We start from the raw sequence: 21,103 nt of genomic DNA, 5'->3' as shown, positions 1-21,103 counted from the left end.
CCCAGTGCATTATTGCAGTGAGGGCTGCAGCCCTAGAGAGACTGGGGAAGCTAACCAAGAAGGACCTAAGGCAACCAAGCAGGGACCTAATTAGTGAAAATAATAATAATATAGGTATATAATTGATGTCATTTGTGTATAAAAATATAAACTATAAATCAGCTAGGTTCTTCTGTGATAATAACAATAACAAACTATTTGCCAGGTACTGTTATATGTACTTTTATTTATAAATTCTTTAATATTCACAACAACCCTCTGAAATAGCTACTATTATTCTTCTCATTTTACAGATGAGTCATGTAAGATGGGGTAATTTGCCTTAGGTCATTAGTAAGGGCAGAGCTGTGATTAAAACACAGGCAGTAGGTCCCAGGGCCCATCTGAACAATTCTACCATCTGCAATTAGGGTAGAGGTCCACTTATTGCAGCCACTTCATCAGAACCAGAAGGGACCATGGTTGATGCTGAATCCCCTTTTGCATTGAACTAAAGATCTTTAAAGCCTTTCTGCGGAAGATGGATTGGTCCTGGAGGCTGGGGTGGGTCTGAGCCTACAGCTAGTGGTTAAGGAATGGCCATTCTAGAGAGAAGCAAGATAGGGAGTCAGGCAACTGCTGACACACCTCGTTATCTTCTCATTTTCACCACAACACTGGGCTTGATACTATTTCCTTCATTTACTGATGAGAAAACTGAGGCTCAAAGAAGCTACACAATTTGACTGAAAGCCCAGAAAGCAATAGAGCCAAGACTGGATCCCAGACCTTGTGACTGCAAGGCAGAAGCTCTAAGTTGGCTTTTGGACATTCAAAGGTAGTATCAAACAGCAAGTGAATTGGGAAATAGGTTGCAAACGTGTGTGGTTGCAAATTAACTCCAGCCATGCCAATTACCCTGTGATTTTGACAGGGCTACTTAACCTTTCTGAGTTGTAGCATCTCATTGTAAAACAGGTTTAGTAGTAATAATCATATCTACCTCCTGGAGTTGCTACAGGAATTAAATGAAACATTGTGTCTGTGAATATCTATCTGATAGAGTGGAAGCAACAGTAGGTGCTCCATAAGTGGTAGTTGTTTTAGGAAGGCAATCCTCTTATTGTACTGCTGAGTGAAAGCAAACCCTGAGGCACGGAGTGATTTTACCTCTTGACTCAGAGAACTTCAGTGCTGGAAGGAATATTAGAATTGACTGGATCTAGTTCTCTTTTTTAACAGATGAGAAAATTGAGGGTTAGAGTAGTTGCATGAGTTCCCCAAGGTTTTACAGCTAGTTACAAGGAGAGCGAAAGCAGATCTTTTACTTGTGACTTAAAGTTTTGAAAAGATATTAGGAGGAGATAAAAAGAAGAAGAAAGCTTAAGAAGAAAGAAGATTGAGACAACCTCAGGTCACCCTTCAATGAGGGATACACCTTAGTGGGAAAAGAAGGTCTGTCACACCTGAGAAGAGCAGGATGACCGATAACGCTCTGGCAGAGCCTCTCTCTCACCGTCAGCATGCACACATGACAGGACACTTCCCAAGAATAGAAAGTATTGCTTTCAGATACTCATTCCATATTATCGCATCCCTACCCTGTGGTAGTGTCTGTACCGAACAAAGGAAGCTGGACTTTGGTTGATACACAAGAGAAGTTAACAATAGGAAGGGAACCAGTATCTTAGAAAGCATATGGTAGGTATGGGATTAGTGTTAGTTAAAGGATCAGTGGCAAAAAAAAAAAAGAGAAAAGAAAAGGAAAAAAAAGTCCTTTTATATCATTTGAGTGGGTTGCCTTCACTTGCTAAAGACTAACTGAAAAGTGAATAAAATTAACAAGCAGGTGTTAGATGAGGATGCAGAATGTTAGAGAAGTTGTATTGAACAGGTAATAAAGGGCTTTCAGAAGGAGGTTTGAGGCAAACAAATGTGTGTTTGCACCTGTGCACATATATATACATATTTAGCAAACAGGGCCTGTCTTCTCCCTTTGCAGTTAATTTAAGAGCTGCCCTCCAAAGCAAATTAAATTGTGTCCACTGTGCTATTTACAAGTGTCGAGGGAGGTTCTTGGGCGTGATGGGAGATGTGGTGGGAGTATGGCAGGGCAAGGCAGTTAAGGATTAAGGAAAAGAGATTCCAAACTGAAATTGCTGGGTTCACCTGCTATGCATTAATTATGCAACAATTACTGTCTCTTTAGAGTCAGTGCTGCATCTTTTAAGAGAAAGAAGGTACATTTGGGAAACATTTGACAAATTACTCACAAAGAAAGAAGAGGTTAGAATTTTGTATGTTTTTTAACCACATATATTAAAAGAAACTAACAATCCCATTTAATAAAAACATACTGAGTGATTATCAGGCAAAGAGATCAGCCTAGACTTCAAACCACTGTTCTAATTCTGTTTGTTATTTTTAAGCACCCAAGTGATGTTAACTCACAGATTTTTTTACATCGATTTGCATTCCGACTTTAAGAGGCACTTGGTACAAATAGGCAAAGGAAAAAGCACCATCAGTTGTGACATCACACATTAACAAGATTAGTCTCAAGGACCATTACTCTTCCTGAAGATTCTCCCAATGAGAGAATCACGAATGTTATGGGAAAAGCGATTGCCCCAAAACTGAAGTGGAAAAGTTGACACAAATTACGGATGATGCAGAATTCCAGTCTAACTATGGACTCACTCTGATGAATATGCACACATATTCATGTGTGACGGCCACTCCAGATGTTACCATTCATTGCCTGCGTGCTGGGACTCCCAGCTCTCATATAGAAGATGCTGTAGTTAGATGTTCTGTTCCTGGGCCAGCTGTCTTTTCCTGAGAAGACATTCCTGGGAAAGTCCATTCTTGGGAAAGTTTGTCTGTCTTCTAATCTTGGGATTTTTATGATTTTGTCTTCACAGAACACTTGCAAGCTAACTAGCAACCCCCACTAGCCTTCACCTCCCTCAATTTCTTTCCCAAATATGGTTTTAGGTTGATGGGCAACTATTAATGTTTGTCCAGGAGCTGGGCTAACAGGTGTTGCTGGAATTTTCTGGAGGTTTTTTATGTTTGGTTTTCGTCTGTTTACACCATTGTTTGACCCATTTCAGTCATTTTTGGGGAACTTATATTTAAACACATACCCTTAACTTATGAGCACCACTTTCAAAATGTTTTTCATTAGTCTGTCCCATATTTTAGATTGCCTTGGCCACATAAATACACATAGAAGTAACTGGAATATGTAGAATTTCTTTTTTTATTATTTTTGAATGTTTTATTTATTTTTGAGAGACAGAGCGTGAGCGGGGGAAGGTCAGAGAGAGGAGACACAGAATCCAAAGCAGGCTCAAGGCTCTGAGCTGGCTGTCAGCACAGAGCCCTACACGGGGCTCAAACCCACGAATCGCAAGATGATGACCTGAGCCGAAGTTGGCTGCTTAACCAACTTAGCCACCCAGGCACCCCGGAATATGTAGAATTTCTATATATCTCTATTAGCATGTTGGTGTACCTCTAAGAAAAATGTTGTCAGTGCTCTCTTGCTGCTTAAGTAATTTAGGTAGGAAATCAATAACAGCTCTCACTCACTAAAGGTCAGATTGGAATTGGAGCCTTCATTAACAAGATTAGATTTTACCTCATCCCATTCTTTTCTGGAGCCAAAATGCCTAAGCAGAGAGAACCTCCTCTGGTATCAAGTTTCTGGGGCTTTACAAGGTATGAGAAAGAACTGAATGGGAAAAACCTTCTCTGGTGAGGAGGATGGCAGTTCCAGAGGGAGGGGACAAGGACACAAGTCTATATGCATTGGGAGGGGACGGTAAGAAAAGCAAGGGTAATTGAGGAGAGAAATACCAACAATTTAGACCTCCTTCCCAGGGCGCCTCGGTAGCTCAGTAGGTTAAGTATCCAACTCTTGATTTCAGCTCAAGTAATGATCTCATGGTTCATGAGATTGAGCCCCACATCAGACTCGGTGATGACATGGAACCTGCTTAGGAAACTCTCTGCCCCCTCCCCCCCCACTCACGTGCGCACGCACGCAAGCTGGCGCGCTCTCTCTCAAAACAAATTTTTTTTTTTAAAAAGGAACTCTTTCTTCCCAAAGGCTCAATCCTTTGAGTGCTTTCTTCTATTTAGCAAACTTAAGTTTAAATTGTTACTGCCTCTGTTCCTCCTACACAGCGTGGTTCTTTCTGAAACATATTTGGTCCCGGGGCCAAAGATCAGGGCAAAAAGGAACAATCTCCAAATGCTGCTGAACAGTGCAGTCTTTGCTCTAGTGATAAAGGCAGTCCAGAGGCCCCTCGCCCTCCAAACAGACCTAACCAGAACAGTTCCTCCGTCTTTCTCCATGGAGAAGCTCAGTACATTAAGCGCTTCAGTGATCCATAAATACTGAATTCTTTCTGAATCTGCAAGAATTTTGTCTTTCCTTTACCAGAGGACTTGAGATACTAGCATGCTGATTCTGAGAATTTCAATATTTGTCAGGTTCCTAGTAGCCATTATGGAAGAGAGTTTGTTTACCTACTGCTATTCTTTGGGGTTGTAGAATTTTTTTCATCCAGGCTTTCTTGAAAACTTCAGGAAATAAAAAGGCTAAGGGAAATATAGGAATGCCTCTGGGACAAACCATCCTCTACAAAATGTTCATTTGGGTTACACAAATGGAACGAACTTGTAGTATCTTTAGTAGTGACTGCACCAAATGTAAGATAAAGTACATAGAGTGAGATGTTGGTTCTCAAGTTTTAAGGTACCTGCAGATCACCTGTGGGACTTGCTAACAATAAAGATCACAGGGTATATACCATCCCCTGAGATTCTGGAGTGGGGCACCCCAAATCCATATTTGTAATAAGCCCCACAGTGAGATTGTTGCCAAGTGGTCCTAAACCAACTATCAAAAGACATCAATTTCTGGGGTGCCTGGGTGGTTCAGTGGTTAAGCGTCCGACTTCAACTCAGGTCATGATCCCACAGTTTGTTGGTTCGAGCCCCACGTCACGCTCTGTGCCTACAGCTAAGAGCCTGGAGCCTGCTTCAGCTCCTGTGTGGTGTCCCCATCTCTCTTTGCCCCTCCCCAATTCATGCTCTGTTTCTCTCTGTCTCAATAATAAACATAAAAAAAAACAAATTTTAAAAAAGACATCAATTTCTCCTAAAAATCCCAGATTCCATTTTCTCCACTTGCTCTCCTTGCATTCTTTCATTACACCAGTGACTTCCATGTTCACAAACTGTGCTCCATTCAGTCCTCATCTTGCTTGACCTGTTGACAGTATTTAACATAGTTGATTGCTTTTCCCCCCATTGAAATCCTCTTCACTTGGCTTCTACGGTACTAAGCTCTCTTGGTTCTCCCTCGGTTCTCCCTTCCTAGGCACTCTTTCTCAGTCTCATTTCCTGACCTTATTTTCCTAATTTCTAAATTAGACACTCCTTGGAGTGTCCCAGGGTTTCAATCCACAGGCCTTTCCACTTCTCAGTCTACACTCATTTCTTGAGTATTTTCATCCAGTCTAATGTTTTCACATACACTGTTAATGCTTGGAATTCCCAAAGTTATGTTTCTATTCCACTCCACTCTCCAGAGCTCCAGAATTAGATAGCCAGTTGCCAATTCAGCATCTCCACTTGGTTGTCTAATCACCGTACATGAACATGTATAAAACCCCTGCCTTCTACTTCTCTTAGAACTTGCTCCTCCAATGGGTGCCTGGGTGGCTCAGTTGTTAAGCATCTGACTTCAGTTCAGGTCATGATCCCACAGCTTCTGAGTTTGAGTTCCACATCAGGTGAGCACGAGCCCTGCTTCTCTCTTTCTTCTCTCTCTCTTTCAATAAAAAAAAAAAAAAAAGAACTTGCTCCTCCATCAACATTTTTCAGCTTAATAAAGCGTAACTCTAGGGACGCCTGGGTGGCTCAATTGGTTAAGCGTCTGACTTTGGCTCAGGTCACGATCTCACAGTTCATGGGTTTGAGTCCCACATCGGGCTCTGTGCTGATAGCTCAGAACTTTGAGCCTGCTTCTGATTCTGTGTCTCCCTCTCTCTTTGCCCACCCCCCCTTGTGCTCTGTCTCTGTCTCTCAAAAATAAATAAATGTTAAAAAATAATTTAAAGGATAACTCTATTCTTCCAGTTGCCAAATCCAACAACCTCAGGGTCACCACTGATTCCTCACTTTCTTCACAAACCCCATTTAAACCATCAGCAAATCCTGTCAGCTCTACTAGGAAATGTATCTGAAATCCAACCACTTCATGCCATTTCCAATACTATTATTCTGGTCTAAGCCATGATCATGGCTCCAACTGGATTCATGCCATGGCCTTCTAACTGGTCCCACTGCTTTTATTCATGCCTGCTACCCTACTCTGTTCTCCACACAGCAACCAGAGCAAACCTCTTAAAACACAAGTCTTGCCCCTCCTCTGCTCAGAAGCCTTCCCATCTCAAAGTAAAATCCGAACTCCCCACAATGATGCACATAAAACTGCGTTATTTCATCCAGTGGTTTCTCTCTGGATGCTTTCGTCTTGTACCATTCCTCCTTTCCCCCCAACCTTTGCTCTAGCCTTTTCCTCTGCCTAAAATGCTCTCCTCCTGAAGACCCACATGCCTGCTACCTTACTTCCTTAGGTTTCTGCTCAAATGCCATTTCATTAGAGAGCACTCCCTAACTATGGTAGGCAGTTTCTGAGATGTTCCCTGTGATCCCCACTTGCTGGTATATAATCCCCAACACTTGAATGTGGGCCGAATTTAGTGACTTGCTTCTAGTGCATAGGATTAGACAGTGGTGATGGATTGAGATTAGGTTACAGAAAGACCATGGCTTCCATGTTAAGCACAGTCTCTCGCCCTCTTGTACACGTACTCTGAGGGAGACCAGCTGCCATATTGTGAGCTGCCACATAGAGGCCCACATGGCAGAGGCTGAGGGACGCCTCCAGCCAGATGCCAGCCAGGAACTGAGATCCTCGGTACAACAGCCTGAAGTGAACTGAGTTGTGCCGACTGTTCCAGCCACAAACTGAACGCAATCTCCTAGGAGCCCTTGGAGCAGAGACAGTAACTAAGCCATACCCAAGTTTCTGACCTACAGAAACTATAAGATAATAAATGTTTGTTGTTTTCAACTACTACATTTGGGGCAATTGGTTATTCAGCAACATGTAACTAATACATTGACCATCCTATATAAATCTACAAAATCTTCCTACCCTTGCCACCTCCTTGTCCCCCATTCTTTTCTCCATAGTGCTGATCTCCAAAGCCTTGCATGTTATATATTTGTTTATTTGTTTGTTTAGTTCTGTCTCCACCCACTAAAATAAAAGCTCCATGGGGGCAGGGACATTTGCAGGTTTTGCTCACTGTTATATCCCAGCAGCTTGGGGTGTATGTGCCTGGCACATAGTAGGCACTCAATAAATATTTGTTAAATGAATCAATGCCTGAGCAAAGGAAATAGTTTTGTGAGGTGGTGATAAACAACTCACAAGGTTGTGGTGAGTGTTAAAAGAGCAAAATGTGTAACACATCTGGTCTTTAGTGAGTACTTAGGGAATTATGGTTCTCCCCATTGAAAGAAACTTTCATCAGGTAACATTGTTGTGGACAGATCTAATTGTAGAATTTTTTTTCACACAGGGATGCTTATTCACAGAATTCCTTGCAAGAAAGGGGGTGATTGTGCCTTTAAATTAAGGTACAAAACATCATTTCAGTGGCTCCTTTAACTGTGGATCTCACCCAGCTCATCCATTTTATTCAGGATCTTTGAAAGCAAACAACACTCCACTTATGAAGGAACCACACCTTTTGTTTTCTACATTGTTCCTATAACTCTGTCTCCTTTCAGCTTTAAGGACTTTGAGTTTATCGCAGAAGTTCTTTTAGACCTTTATGAGCTCTGAATTAGATTCTCACTTGGAGAGTTATTCAGAGAAAAATAAAATAGTGCCTTTCTATCAGTCTTATTGAATGGCCTCTTAAAACCCCACTGTCTTCATAACCATTGCCAGACAATAAGATAATCCCGAGAGTGATAGGCGATTATTACCATTTCAGAACCATTGTGCAGTTGCCTCTGAAACAAAATCATTGGGTTATATGATCTTCAGTTATTATGGACTTAGGGCTTTCTCCTGCAGGAAGCAGCATAAGCGGATCATTGCTACAGAACAATAATGTTTAAAACTTTAATATTGGCCAAGCCATAGGAGCAATTTTCCTAACAGGATTGAACCGAGGATAAATGGGATGTCTGACAAGCTACTCTGCTGCACTGATGACTCTTGAACCTTTCAGGAACTGTGTTTTTTCACTGTTTTATTCCAAATCTAGCAGTGTTCCTGTTACATGAGAGGTCCTCAGAGAGCGTTTGTGGATTCAATGGACTCATAAGCCAATGAAAGAGTATCAGGAGCCCCCAATGAATGTCTCCGGGTCTTAGAAGCTAGCCAGCCTGGGTACAGCACCCAGGCTGATTCTCTCCTACATGAATCAGCAGATGGCCTCACTTGCCTTGGTGGTTAAACAGAGAGACTTGACTGGTACATCCTGGCCTCCCACTTCCTAATAGTGTAACATTGGTCCTGTCACTTAACCACTCTCAGGCTCAGTTTCTTCATCTGTAAAACTGGTATAACAATATTTACCTCATAGGGCTATTAAAAGCATTAAATTAACTAACATGTAAAATACCATAACAGACACACCTAGACAGCCAATACATGACTGTTAATTAAACCTAGCCCTATCCTCTGTCACTGTGAAGAAGAACCCATTCTGACTTGTTTTCTCTTAAGGAATTTTATTTTTCAAGCCCCAGGTAGGTTGGTCTTTAGTAAGGAGAAACTTAGGCACCAGCAAATTACTTCCATTATTATGTTTGCTAATTCCTTTTATTTAAATTTTATTTTCTATATACAAAGTGCTCTCAAATACATCATTTTTTTGTCTTACAACAACACTGAAAGGCATAAAGAATTAAATTACTTTCATATTATCATACAGTAATGATAAAGTGGGGTCTCAGACTCAAGCCCAGAATCTTTTCATTATACAGCCTCTAGCAAGTGGATAGAGGCAGAAAAGCCAATTAAATGGTCCAAATACATTTCTCAACCATATCCACCTTCAAGCAGTATGAATAACATAAGATACTACACAGGCAGCCCCTTCTGGAATCTCAAACCTGTGCCTTTGTAAACTGACAGATCAGTGAGCATCTGTGACCGAGAGTGGAAGGGAGCCTTTGAAAGGGTGATATCAAGCCCTCTGGTCTTCATCTCTGAGTGTGAGCTGGTGGTGCCAGTTGTGGGTCACTCATACCAATAGTTGCTATGGTGACAGATATCTTCAAACTAAGAGGCAGTTTCTTTGTACACATCACAATCCTGTTTCACTGGCCCCACAAATACACAGCCCCAAGACACCTGAAGTGGGAATATTCTCTAACCTCTTGCCACTTTGTAGCACAGCTAACTAGATCTAGGAAGGAAGAGTAAATTCACAATCATTGACTGACTTCTAAGTGCCAAGCATAAGTAAGTTCAAGCTTGTAGGGAGTGAAAAGAGCACGGAGGAGTCTTATGTTACAGAGCCAAATGTGTTACACAATTTAACAAAGCCCTATATATGTTTTCTCATTCAATTTGATCCTTAAAACAATTTCTCCATCCCTTAGTGGACAAGGTGGTACCTCTTCAACATCTGGTCCTTCTTATCTTGATAACCATTCCAATTTCTGTTCAGGTGCATACACCTCCTCCACATAGTCCATATAGAGAAGTGGACCTGCTCTGCCACTACAGGTGGGACATGGAGATGGGACGCTTAAACTGATCTCCATAAGCCCATTCTCTGGCCATGGTTCAGGGAAGACATGTGACCAAAACTGGGTCAGTAAGAAGTTTGCTGTGAGTGTTGAAAAGATTCTTACTTGTGTACTCTTCTCTCTTTCTTTCTTATTTTCTTTCTTTCCTTCTTTTCTCTTTCTTTTTCTCCTTTATTTTCTTGCTTTCTTTTCCCCTCTCTCTTTCTTTCTCCATCTCTCTCCTCTCTCTCTCTCTCTCTCTCTCTCTCTCTCTCTCTCTCTCTCTCTCTCTCTCTCTCTCTCCTTCTCTTTGACTGTCTGTCTCCTCCTGGAAGATATGGCAAGCTAACATGAAGCCTGGAATTGCCATAGCCATAGGGTGAAGCTGACTCCACCAAAGGCAGGGCAAAGGGATAGGAAGAAATCAATTCTTTGATGATGTCATTGAATACTGAATTAAACAACCCTAAAGTTTTCTCTACTTCTTGACTATGTGGAAGAAATACACCATTTATTTATTTACCTAGTTTGAGTTGGATGTTCTACTACTTGCAACACAGTCTAAACTACTATAAATTTGTTAGGGTAAGGCTAGGCTGTCATAACAAAGAGACCAAACAATAACAGGGTGACTTAAAGAAGTCAGAGTTTATTTTTCTCTCCTGTAACAGTGGGCATGTGTTCCAGACAGGCAGGCAGCTCTGCTCCACATGTTCATTTAGATGCCCAGGTTCTTTCCATGTCATTGCTCTGTCACCCCCCATGGTCTTGTCCTCATCTCCATGGTCAAGTTCTAGGTTCAAGTTTCTAGGAAGAGAGTATGAAGAGTCTTATATCCCAGAACTAAATGTGTCACCCAACACTTCCCACATTCCACTGGCAGGGAATTAGTCCCTTGGCCACATCTAACAGCAAGGGGGCCTTGGTATTATGCTGATAGTCATGTGCTCAGATACATTCATGTCTATTACCACAAAAGAAAACAAGAATGGACTTTGCTGGATTACATGTAGTCTTACCCATATTAACCACTATAGAACCCATTTCTAATGGAGAGAAGTAAGGCTGAGAAATTTGCCTAAAGTTACATAACCAGTAAATGGCAGAGTCAGAATTTGAACCCAAACTTTCACTTCTTACTACTGCTTTCTCCATATGGAAGGCTCTTCTTGCTCTTCCATGTATATAGTAATTCCTCTCTACAATTCCACCTCTTAAAGTAACGTTACCCTCCATTAGCAACATACATGGCATAGGTTGCTAAACCCTGACCCACCAGTTGCCTGGTTCCACACAAAGATAGCCAGCTTCCTCCATAACTCCCAACCATGACTCCATATTCTGTGCTGTAGAGGAAGAAGTGTTGAAGCAAGGACTGGATAGATTTCCCCGACATCTGGCACGCAGAAAAAGAGATCTATGTAGTGACAGACAGTTGGAAAGGTTGTTACCTGACAACTGCAGGAGAAATCAAGAGACAAACTGAGGTCAAAGCAAAGAGAGAAAAATATGTGGCACCTGAAGGAGCAAGGCAAATGCCATAAATGGAGGATGGACATCTAGTAAAGTCAATAATAGAAGACTGAAAGAAAATATTCAGGTTATAGTACAGATAGGGTGAATTTTGGATTTAATCTGTGTCAGAGCACTCCTCTTATTAAAAATGTGTTTATTTACTAATTTGAATTGGCAATACATTTTCAAAAAGAACAAAAGAGAAAGATTCTCTCTCCCACCCTATCTCCTAGGCACCCAATTTCTCTCCACCAAGGTACTGAATATTATAAATTTCTTAGATATCCACACACACAAGCAAGTGCATATATATCTAGTATAAGTATTGTTTCTCTCCTCTTTTGCTACTCAATTTGTTGCACAATTTACTTTAAATTTTTTCACTTAAAAAATACCTTGGAGATCTTTCAATGTATGTACACAAAGAATACCTTCATTTTTTATGGCTGCATCATAGTCCATTATATGGATATGCCATAATTTATTTATATCATACCTTATTGGTAGATATTTGGATTTTTTTCAGTCTTTTAATATTAAAACAATGCTACAGGGGTACCTGGGTGGCTCAGTTGGTTAAGCATCCAACTCTTGATCTCAGCTGAGGTCATGATCTCACAGTTCGTGAGCTCGAGCCCCACGTTGGGCTCCCTGGTGACAGTGTAGAGCCTACTTAGGATCCTCTCTCTCCCTTTCTCTCTGCCCCTCCCCTGCTCATGTTCTCTCTCTCTCTCCCAGAATAAACTTTTAAAAATGCTACAATGTATAACCTTGTGAACTTGTTATTATCTACATGCATGAATAAATCTGTAGCATAAATTCCTAAAACTAGCTTTGATTCATCAAAGAGTATAGATATACATAATTTTGAAGGATATTTACAAGTAACCCTCCATGAAGCTGTACCAACGTATTTTCCCACCAGTCATCAATGAGAGCACCTGTCTTCTCACATTCTTACCAACACAGCAGATTGTGAATTTTATCATTGCCAACCTATTACATGAAAAACGAATGTTGATCTAAACTTAATTTCAGTTTCTCTTATTATGATGCTATCTTTTAATATTAAGAAACATTTGTATTCCCTTTTCTATAGACTTTCTATTTGTGTATTTTTTTGTTGGGCTCTTGGTCTTTTACTGATTTGTGAGAGCTTTTCATACAGAATTAACTCTTCTCTATTAAGTGAGTTGCAAATATTTCCCCTTTTTATAATTACCTTTTGACTTTGCTCATGATAGGTTTTACATTACAGTAAAGCATTCCTTTCATTCAGTCTCTAAAACAACTCACTTAGTTGGGAAGAGCTCCTTAAACAAGCCAAGCTTTACTAGACAGGTGGGAAAGAAATATGAACTTGGGAGAACTTTACTTTTGAAGACTTTCTCTCTTGTTGTATCTGATTTTTAATTACCCCCGATAATGATATTGTTATAGAACTCACCCTACTGAATAAAATTAAAATGACTAACCATGATCTCTAGCAGTAATGAAGTGCAAAGGAAACCAAGTTTCCTGCCCAGTGGCTTACCAGCTAAATCAGAAAGTCAAGTAATATTCTGAAAATCCCCAGAAAATGCTGTTGACACATCAGCTTTCATTCTTTCTGAAGCTACTTCCTCCACACAATTGAATTATTAAAGTCCTTCTTAAGTAGTTATTCAACGAATGGGATTGGGCTGAAGGAGAATGGGCCTCTGGATAGATTAGATGGATGAGAAAAGGAAACTAAGAAATGGAGTACATGAATAACAGGAGACACCATACTGTAAGTTAGGGGCATTTCATAACAGAAATGAAATTGCCTCTGCCACAAGCAGGCAAACATATTTCCCCATACAAGGGAGGATAGAGCTCTCTTCATAAGTCCAAACATCAGTCATAGTGGGAAATGTCAAGGAGGCCCTAGATTGTGACAATACGTGGGGTGGGGATGCCACTTTGCAAGGTCTAGATAGGAATGTAAGCAGCATTCTTTTAACGTCACTGAGAAAATGTGCTGAGACAGCTTTGGAAAACACTGTGGTTCCTTCTGCATTTCTCAGACTGATTCATAGCAGTTACTGAAAACCCTCAACCTTCAGCCTCCACTGGTCAGTATCTGACTCTGCCTTGGTGGAGATTTCCCAACCCTCTGATAACTGAGTAGCTAAAACACTTTAATTATACTACTGCCCCTTCTTCCCAGGCCTTCCCTTCCTCCCCAACCCAAAGCACTGTGCTGTGCAACTCCTTATAGGCTATCCCTTTTCAGACCTGGGCTTCCTGACTAGCACTCCAGTGCCTGCTCTCATTGGAGCATTGCCCTGAACTTTAGCCTCCTTGGCAAGAACATTGACAGCCCAGCTGGCCCCTAGCCACCATCCTGTTCCTCCCGGCAACCAGCCAGAGTCCTGTTTCAACCCAGATGGCCCTCCCCCAAAACCCCCTCTTCCTGGCCATCAATTGAATTAGTGTTTCTGTCATCCATTGTTCAGTTTTTCCTCTGCTGTACTCCCCATAGATGGGATACCATGGACATTTGTACCAGGTAAATCAAGCCCAGGTTTGCCACACATAAACACCAACTCAACCTGCTTTAAACAATAAGCACATTTATTAACTTATGTAACAAGAAGTCAAGGACTGGGAAGACTCCAGGCTCAAGATATCATTAAAGACCTAGAGTCTCTCATCTTTCTACTCTACCAACCCCACCATGTTGCCTACTCCTTTCATAAGATGGATAAGCAGCTCTAAGCAATCAATGGTAGGCTGCTCTAAGCAATCAATGGTAGGCTCCTGAGAGGCACTTGCTAAATTTGCCAACCACTTGTTGAGCTATTGGTAGCCTGAAATCAGCCATTATGAGAGAATTTACACCACAGAAATGAAAATGAGCAAACATTACAAATCAGGGCTTTTTTGGTTTTGGAGAGCTGGTTAACACTGCATCACATCCCCATGTAGTAATATCTAGAGATAGAAAGGGTCTACTTCTGTTTGCATTTTTCTTGAGCAGAGGCGCTTCTGGAAGCCTCACAGAATATCCTCCACCCCTGTCTTCTTTGCCCCATTGTGTCATATGCCCATGTTTCAACCAAAGGTTGGCAAATAGATAAGGTTATGATGAGTCCTCTGAAGCATATTGGGGCACCTGATACCTGAAAATCAATATTTTCTTAGCTAGAAATAAGGTGGGAGATGGCCTTTGGGAGGGCAGTCAGCAGGGTTGGTCTCTCTCTCGCTCTCGCTCTCTCTCTCTGGCTCTCACTCTTGCTCTCTCTTAAACACACATGCACGCATGCACACCACATACACACACCATCCATCCAGCTGATTGAGGGCTTATCTCTCTGCCTTGGAGGTTCCAGCAGGTTTATAGGCATGTGGCATCTAACAGCCAGAGATGTGCTTAGAACTACCTCACTAGAAGAGGAAAAACACAACAGCAATCACTGAGAATCAACTTTTCATAGGTTTTAGGCCTATAGTTTACCCAAGTGGTACCAAAAAACCTGGCTTTGTTCAAGCACTATCATATGAATAAAAATCGCCCTATTTCTTCTCAGTAATGCTTTTTCTATAAAGAAATTCATGTCCAAAGAGATTAAATGCTAGCCAGGAAGGAATTACATTACTTTTTATGTTTTGACATGCAACTTGAATTGAGTTAAATCTTGTTAAGCAGTTCACTCAAAATCAACTTTTCTCAATTCAGGCTTAACCTAATCCTGGTTTTCTCTCTGGCTTGAGTAGACAGACTGTAAGTTTGAATTCACCCGAATCTTTTTTGGACCCAGTTCTTCCAAAAGCTTGTCTAAGTTTGCAAAACTTCCACTGAGATTGTGAAGTATCAGACTCCATGCAGTCTGTCTTCACTGTGGCTGTCATGGCCTCTAAGAAGGGACCTCAAGCCTGGTGTTCATTAATTTTAAGAAAGTGTCTAGGGGCACTTGGGTGGCTCAGTCGGTCAAGTGTCCAACTCTTGATTTCAGCTCAAGTCATGATCTCACAGTCTTAGGATCAAGCCTTGAGTCATGCTCTGTGCTAGGTGTGGAGCCTATTTAAGATTCTCCGTCTCCCTCTGCACCTTCCCACCACTTCTCTTAAAAAAAAACCTAGCTTGCCCTTTCTTTGCATCCCATCCAACTTCTTGTGCTTTTCCCCTTATATTAATGAAAATAGAAATTGAAAACTTCTGACCACATATGCCTGTGTTTTTCATAAAGAGTTAGGCTTAAATATATTAAACATTTATACAAGCCTCTGGAGAGTATAAAAAGAAGCACAGAGCTCAGTCCTTAACTTCAAAGAGCTGACAATCTGGTTGGAGAGGCTTATATAAGAAGCAAATGAGCACTATAGAAAAGCTATAGACATTTAGAAAAAGAAGAAGAAAATCATTCTGAATAAGTGGTTAGAAATTTTGTTTTCTTTATTAACATTTTCCACTATCTGATTATGTAATTTTCAAATGTAATGAAAAGTTAAAATAATAGTACAGTGAACACCATATCTCCATCAGTTAGATGTAACAATGGTTAATATTCTGCCATATTATCTAGCTATCTAAATATTTTGCTATACATTTTAAAGGAAGTTGCAGCCATTATAACACTTCATGCTTACTTCAACATGCTCCTCTTTAAAAAGGACATGCAGGGGCGCCTGGGTGGCTCAGTCGGTTAAGCCTCCGGCTTCGGCTCAGGTCAGATCTCACGTTCGTGGGTTCGAGCCCCGCGTCAGGCTCTGTGCTGACAGCTAGCTCAGAGCCTGGAGCCTGCTTCAGATTCTGTGTCTCCTTCTCTCTCTGCCCCTCCCCCTCTCATGCTCTGTCTCTCTCTGTATCAAAAATAAATAAAATATTTTTTTAAAAAGTAAAAAAAAAAAAGGACATGCAGCTATAAAGCACAGTAACCTTTATCACATCTAGGAATATTACAGTAATTTTCTAATATCATCTAAAATTTAGTCAATATTAAAATTTTCCCAATTCTTCCCCCTAAAATATGATAGCTGGTTTTTGCAAACCAAGTTCATACATTACATTTGGTAGTTAGGTCCCCTTAACTTATTTTAACCTCGAAAATTTTTTTCTAGTTTTTAAAAAGATAATATTGACTTCTGAAGACACCAGACCAACTGCCTTCTAAATAGTGCCAAATTCTAGATATGTCTGATTGTTATCTCAAGGTGTTGTTTAACTTGTTTTTTAGCCTTGTTGTTAAAATAAAGACCTGATTAGATTTGAGCTGAATCAAAGTCCTGACCAGAAGCAGATGGCACACTCACAGGGTTTAACTGAAGGGAGTTCAGTGAAGGAACTATTTACAGCCCAGTGGGCAGGCATAGGGAACAGTAGTGGGGGCGAAGCGTGGGGACTCCCACCCTGGGCCTGAGCGGCAGCAGGAGTGAAGCTGCTGAAGCATGGCTGGAGCTGGAGCTAGCTGGAAGAGGGACCCCCAATAGGAGCCCCTCAAACTGTACCCATGCAGGGAGGGAGACAGTACAGAGTTAAGTGCCCCAAATCTATTTCTGTCCTCCTTCAGATTTCTCCCAAAGCTTCCCCATTGGCCAAATCTAATTAGAAGCCAGAAGGGGAGGGAGACTGGCTGATACATTGTGCAGAGAGGCATCTCCAGGAACCCAGAGCAGGATGAAGAAAGGCATCCCATGGATTTATAAGGGTAAATGGAGAATAACCAACGCACAGCTTAAACAGTTTTGCCTAGGTCGTGTAGAGAATTCCAGATGGTGTCACATCAGGAGAAACAATGTGTTAGGTTATCTCACCATTAGCAAAGCTATGTTTTACCACTTAACAGTGTTAACAGCCAGTTCTCACCACTGAGATGTAGAGAGGTGTTTTCACTTGCAAATAAGCAAGTGATCCAAGAGCAAAACCCTTTGGCACCATGGGAATGTTTTTTTTTTACCCCTACAACTTTTCTCCTAACCGTTTTAGCATCCATTGAAGATTATGATCTGAACCAATTATTTCAATGGAGGTTGCAAAGTGTTAATTTTTCTTTTTTTTCTTTTTCCTTTTTTTAACAATGTAAACCCAAGTTAGTTAACATTCAGTATAATAATGGTTTCAGTAGAATTTAGTGATTCATCACTTACATATAATACCCAACGCTCATCCCAACAAGTGCCCTCCTTAATGCCCATCACTCATTTAGCGCTTCCCACCACCCAGTACCCACTCCAGCAACCCTCAGTTTGTTCTCTGTAATAAGATAAAAACAGAGGGAAGCAACCCATAAAAATGTTGATTCTTCTGATTCTTTCACTGAATATTTGGTTGAACCAGGTGAAATTTTGTAGATTAAAAATAGTTGAATATCAACAATTTCATAGAGTTCAAATTAAAACTTTTATTATCTACTATTCGATGGGGAGGGTGTCTTTCCCCCCTCAGTGAGGGAACAACTACAGTCCTCCCTGAAAAGACAAGGTAAATGTGTGGTTCCTTTCCTTTATATATCACTTGCCAAGTAAGAGTCACCACCAAATGCATAAGATGGCTACTACTCCATTTTTCTTTTCCTCTCCTCCTTGTTCTCCTTGTCCTCCTTAATCCCATTATCCTCCTCCTTCTTTCTCTCCCTGTCTTTCCTTCTTATCTCTTCACTTTCTCTTCTTAAAGCCCACATTGACTCAAATGTAACCAGTGGGTGCTCCTTCAAGTTGACTCCTCAGTAGGAGTCTTGGAGGATGTCCTTTCTTTCTGAAACTATGGGATGTCCTCGGATCACCCTGGCTAAGTTGTTTCCCTGCCCCAGATCTTCTCCAAAGAGCCTTGGCTCAATTTAGTGGAAAATGATATGCGTGCAACATCGGTGTACTAGATGTGCTCATCACTACTGAGGTATTATTGCCTCTGAACTTTTTCAGTGGGCAGAGCTTCTGTATAATATACGCACATGCATCCACATCTTTAATCAGGAGCTCATATTCACATGTATTTACTAGTCAGGAATAGTTATGAGGAGCAAAGACTTGAACTGGCTTTGGAAGGTATATACAATATCTTTTTTTTTAATAATTTTTCTGTAATATAATTATATTCCCAAAGAAAAGTGAAACTTGAAAAATCAGAAAAAGAATAAGTTTATTTCATTTTGATAAATTAACTTAAATGTTTTCTTAAAATAGGAAATTAATTATCAGAAGATTCTTCTGAAGTCAAGAAAAAATTCAGGAAAACATTGAAATTGTAATCATTTAAAGTATATGATTTTTTAAAAGAGAGAGAGTGAAGGAAACCATAATAAACTCTTTTTTTTAAATTTCATTAAAAATTTTACTTTTAGAGCCTATACACATGGGCATATTCCAAATGTAGCAATACAGAGTATTTAAGAACATTTTAATATTTCTTTCTATCCATCTTTGTTTTCCCTTCCACAAACAAATATACTGGGTTAAAGCAACAATACTCTTAACCCCAAGTTCAGTGCCTGAGTACTTTCAATATCTATTTTGAACACATAAAAAGCAGAGGCAGTTAATTTTATGTCTATTCAGAGCTTAGCAAATACTTTAACTTCACATTATTCTGTCACAAATGATAAACAAATAGCCTACCTAAGCAGCTACAATCATAAAATTATTATAAGCCTAGTCAATGGTATGTATAAAGTTAATATAAAACAACAACCAGCCTGGTATACATTTGCTTTGGGCCCTACAGGAAAAGATGAGGTCCTTGGGCAGAGGAGAAAGAGAAGTCATAGCATCAAAAATTTTGAGGCATACATAGGTAACAGGAAATCACCCTACAATTTTAACCCTGTGAAGGAGGAAAGGGGGTGCATTATCAGGGTAATGACAACTCGGGTAAATACAGAGAGCTTCCTACCACAGACTTGCTCACTGCCTCAGGAGCTCAGCGCCAAGGCTCTCCAGGCGTCCTCTCAGTCTCCTGCTAAGTTTCTTCACATGAGTATAAACCTGCGTTTATGCTAACAACAGAACATTATACAACAATTTAATCTGATGCAAACAATAGGAAAAAAAATTATTAGGGCCAGACTGACTTCAGGCCATCTCAATACCCCTGAAAATAGGGGCAAAAAAATAAATCATTAAGAAACAGTATTCAAAGATTACTGTATTACCTAATGTGATTTATAAAACAAGCACAATTCAGTAATCGTCAATGGAAAAAGTCAGAATATTTGAAAACTAGGAATGTTTTGATGCTGATTTTTTTACCAACGTGGTACTCCAAATAGTTAAGTTGGGACAAATTCCAAACTCGCACTTACTTGCATCACCTCAGTTTAATAATCCAATAAATAATAAAAAAGACAAACAGTGAAAACAGCATCATATAGCACAGCAGCTTTGTTTGGCTCCCTCTAGATAAAGTCTTCAGTTTTCCCATAGTTTTACCTAGAAATCCAGTCGTAGAATCAAACTGTGAATCCATTTCAGCTAATAATTTGTTTTAATGTTTAACCTCATGGCCTATTTCAATGGAAAGAGATGTTATAGCAGTTACTTCGTTTCTCAGACTTTCAGTGAGTCTTTCATTTTCTTCTTCACAGGCACTGTACCCACTGTTAGCAGAGCCATAGTTCCCATAGGTGCCTGGAGGTACTCCTTCACCCAGGCCAGCACGCCTCATCCTGCCAGAGTAGGAAAGAAGAAAAGCAGAAGGAAGGGTGGGCGGGACGCGGCCAGGGGGCCCCCCAGGGACGGAGTCTTCAGAACCAGGGCCCAAAGAAACACCAGCTTCTTTCCCCAAAGCGCCACGACATCAGCCAATAGACTCTTAACTACAGAGAACAAACTGATGGTTTGTGGGCAGGTGGGCAGGGGCTGGGCTAAATGGGTGATGGCATTAAGGAGGACACAGGCTGGGATGAGCACGGGGTGCTACATGTAAGTGATGAATCACCAAATTCTATTCCTGAAATCATTATTGAACTATGTTAACTAACATGGATTTAAATTAAAAAAAAAACCCAAGAGCATTGTTATAAAGGTTGTAAAAATTAAAAAGAATAGAAATTATCAGAACCTATTGCACACAGCAAAGGCAAACATTGTTTCATTAAACTATTGTTTTCTGAAAATAAAGAAACATTAAAAAAGAAAAAAAACAAGACAAAACAAAACATTATGAGCCCAGAATGTCCAGTGTTCTCAGGGTATATCAGTGTGTCACATTCTTGCTGTTTGTTTTTAATGTTCATGAGCATGGTTGACACACAATGTTACATTCATTTCAGGTGTACAACATAACGATTCGACCATCCAAACACCTAGTCCTGGGCAACCACTGATCTCATATTTCTATGAATTTGCCTATTATTTCAAGTAAATGGAAACATATAAAACAAAAAGAAAGACTATAAATTTACCAATAATCTCACCCTTTTAACTATTTTTTATTTAAATCATTTGAAATATTTTCACATAAGTCCTTGGTGGTTAGGATTTAAACAGAGAGATGAAGATCAGGGGGATGACAAAGAGGAGAACTCAAGTCCTAAAGTATGTGTAAGACTTGAAACAGAAAGTTTATATAGGAAAATTACTCATCTTTAGGCCTCTGTTCACACCATACTTTCTGGATGCATAACCTTTCCCCTATTTCTGCCTGTCAAAGTTATATTCATCTTTCAAAATACAGCTCACTCACTTTCTCTGATTCCCCCAGCCGGGTAGAGCCCTACCTACAGTGCATCTCTGTGGACATGATAGCCCTTCTTAGTTGATACCTTCTAGAGGTATCTGCGTACCTATGTTATCTGCCTACCTAGTTTGT

At 40.4% G+C, this 21,103-nt stretch overlaps 1 pseudogene; it reads right to left on the bottom strand.

Moving 5' to 3' along the window:
- Positions 1 to 19,600: 19,600 nt before the first annotated feature.
- Positions 19,601 to 19,957, bottom strand: LOC115305423 (annotated as a pseudogene).
- Positions 19,958 to 21,103: the final 1,146 nt, after the last annotated feature.

This window comes from Suricata suricatta, chromosome 10 (assembly GCF_006229205.1).
Source record: "Suricata suricatta isolate VVHF042 chromosome 10, meerkat_22Aug2017_6uvM2_HiC, whole genome shotgun sequence".
Classification (NCBI taxonomy): Eukaryota; Metazoa; Chordata; class Mammalia; order Carnivora; family Herpestidae; genus Suricata; species Suricata suricatta.
This window is presented reverse-complemented; position numbering and strand designations above follow the sequence as displayed.